We start from the raw sequence: 2,668 nt of genomic DNA, 5'->3' as shown, positions 1-2,668 counted from the left end.
TATATCTAATCTACATCTAGTATGTGGTTCTTTGTCTATTTCTGCATCTAGTATCATTTTTCTTGCTAAAGTTAAATTTTCTTTCAATTTTAACACATCACAAAGATGATCACATATATTTCCTGCATAAAATTTCTTTTCCTGAGAGAAGCTTCTCAAAACAAAAGGCAAACTAAGAAACAATAAGCAAATTGATTTAAAAATCAACAACCCTTAAAATGAGCTCTTAAAAATTAGACTCTTTTTAATCTTTGTAAATTACTGCATTGTAACTGATCCTTTTGCATAGTGCTTATTCAATGTAGAAGTGTGTGACAGTGTAATCATCTTCAGTCCTACAAGTTATTTGCAGTAAAATTAGAAACTCATTTCTGTTATACTTTTTTTTCCAAATGAAAAATATTCCATTATCCTTATCTCTACATCTCTAATTCTGGTGGCCTCTATAGACCTCTAACTCTTGGCATGTGCTACCTCAGACAAACATATCCCATATAAAATTTATATAAAGAAAAGGACCTCATGAACCTCTCTGTCTTAGATTTTTTTTTTTTTTAAGATTCTATTAATTTATTCATGAGAGACACAGAGGCAGAGACATAGGCAGAGGGAAGGGAGAATCAGGCTCCTGTCTCGATCCCAGGACCCCAGAATTATGCCCCGAGCCAGAGGTAGACACTCAACCACCCAGGTTCCCCTGTCTTAAATTATTTCAAAAATAAATTCAGGGATCAGCAGTATGCATTTATGGTCACTAGCATTTTTTTTAAATTATCAAAGAAATCATTAAACCTTAGAGTTGATTATATTTAAACTACAGATTCATGGAGTTTCAGGCAATAGTCCTTCATTTTATCTCAGAGACTTGCTCAACATCACATAGCTCCACAAACAAAAGGCTTAATCTGGGTCCCTTTCCCAGGTGGGTAATCCCCAGTGTGTGTACTGTAAGATACAAATAGCGTATTGCAATCTTTATTGAAGAGAAAATGAGAATCAGCACTCTAAAATACCATTCAGCTCCATAGGATCCCAGGCTATTCTAGCCCTGTTCTAAACAAATAGAAATTTGTAGATTTTATAAGCAAAGCCAAATTTTCAAATAAGGGAATCAGGCAAATGCAGCAGCATAGGAAGTATGCTTGCTAAAAAAAGAATGTGCCTCTTCTTATCTCAGAAATACTTCATATACATTTCTTAACTTGAGAAGTCAAGCTAAATTTGATTAAGCACATTTCTACATATCACACGAGCCTACCACTAGTATAGAAGAGAGTGGAGACCAAAAGAAATGCCACAGATTTCATGGTGTGATTCAGTTTCTTTCCAAATGACACTTCCTTTGAAAAGGCATATATTTGGAATTTGCCTTTTAGAAAATGCTTCTTCTCAATTTTCAAATATAATTCTGGTGTAATTAACCTAATCTGCATTTCAAAGCTTCTTGAGCTGAGCTTTCCACCAAGCACGAGATCTCTGTTTATGGACCAGAATAAAGAACAGTATATTGAACACAATCTGGAATGGTCAACATGCTGGTAGCCATAAGATGACAGCCTCCATACATCACCGAAGGCATAATCTTTCCAAGGTGGCTTATCAGGCACCTGTTCATCCTTGTTCTGTCCATGTTCAAGTGCCCAATGGACATTTTGTTGTTTTACAAAATCTGCAAAGTAAACAGAAAAGATGCTGAGAAAAAGCAGTAGACAAGAAAAAAAAAAAGAACCTTTCTGGAAGGTGAACATCAGGATGAGATCTACTTAAAACGCTTACATCCAAGGCAGCTATATGATGTGGAAATAGCTAATTGCTTGCTTAAGACATTTCAGAATCTGGACTTTACTAATCCAAAGCAAAGCATTTCTTTTGATTTGACACTGGACATGGTGCTGGGGAAGAAGAAAAATGTGGAGCCATTGGCCAATGTTCTAAGTTCTTCATACTCATATGTCTCAGAAATAATAAAGTTGCTGTATTTACAGGGAATGCATCAGAGATTAAAATAGCAGAAGAAAATGGAGCTGCTGTTTGAGGAAGAGCTAATCTGATTCAGAAGATTTTGGATGATGAAATTCAATCAGACTTTTATGTAGCTGTTCCAGAAATAATGCCCAAGCTTAATCCATTAAAGAAGAAAATGGAAAAAAAAAAAAAAAAAAAAAAAGATTTCCAAGACTTGGAATTCCATTGCCTGTGACATCCCCAAAGTTCTTGAATTATTTAAAACTGGACATGAAATTAAGGTAGATGAAGAAAGGAAGAGCATTTTCAAAACCAAAAAAAAGCAATACTAGATATGTCCAGTTACCAGATAGCTGCCAATCTGCAAGCAACTGATCTGTTATCAATGTAGGCACAGATGCCTGAATTTGGGACCCTTTGTGGTAGGTGCTTTCACTGGAATTTTGTTACTAAGGATTGAGCCATTGTGGCCTAAAGGAGTAGAGACCAAAGAAAGCAGCAGTGAAGCTGTCTACAAGTGTCACACTAGGAAATTTTCAGTGGATTAAGAAGCAACAGAGCGGCACCTGGGTGTTTCAGTGCTTGAGCAGCTGCCTTTGGCTCAGGGCATGATCCCAGCATCCTGGGATAGAGTCCTACACCAGGCTCCCCACAGGGAGCCTACTTCTCCCTTTGTCTATGTCTCTGCCTCTCTCTGTGTGTC

At 36.8% G+C, this 2,668-nt stretch overlaps 1 pseudogene; it reads left to right on the top strand.

The window, feature by feature from the left end:
• Positions 1-1,490: 1,490 nt before the first annotated feature.
• Positions 1,491-2,668, top strand: LOC112664996 (39S ribosomal protein L1, mitochondrial-like; annotated as a pseudogene).

This window comes from Canis lupus, chromosome 17 (genome assembly GCF_003254725.2).
Source record: "Canis lupus dingo isolate Sandy chromosome 17, ASM325472v2, whole genome shotgun sequence".
Taxonomy (NCBI): Eukaryota; Metazoa; Chordata; class Mammalia; order Carnivora; family Canidae; genus Canis; species Canis lupus.
The sequence above is the reverse complement of the archived record's forward strand: the minus strand, read 5'-3'. Positions and strand labels throughout refer to the sequence as shown.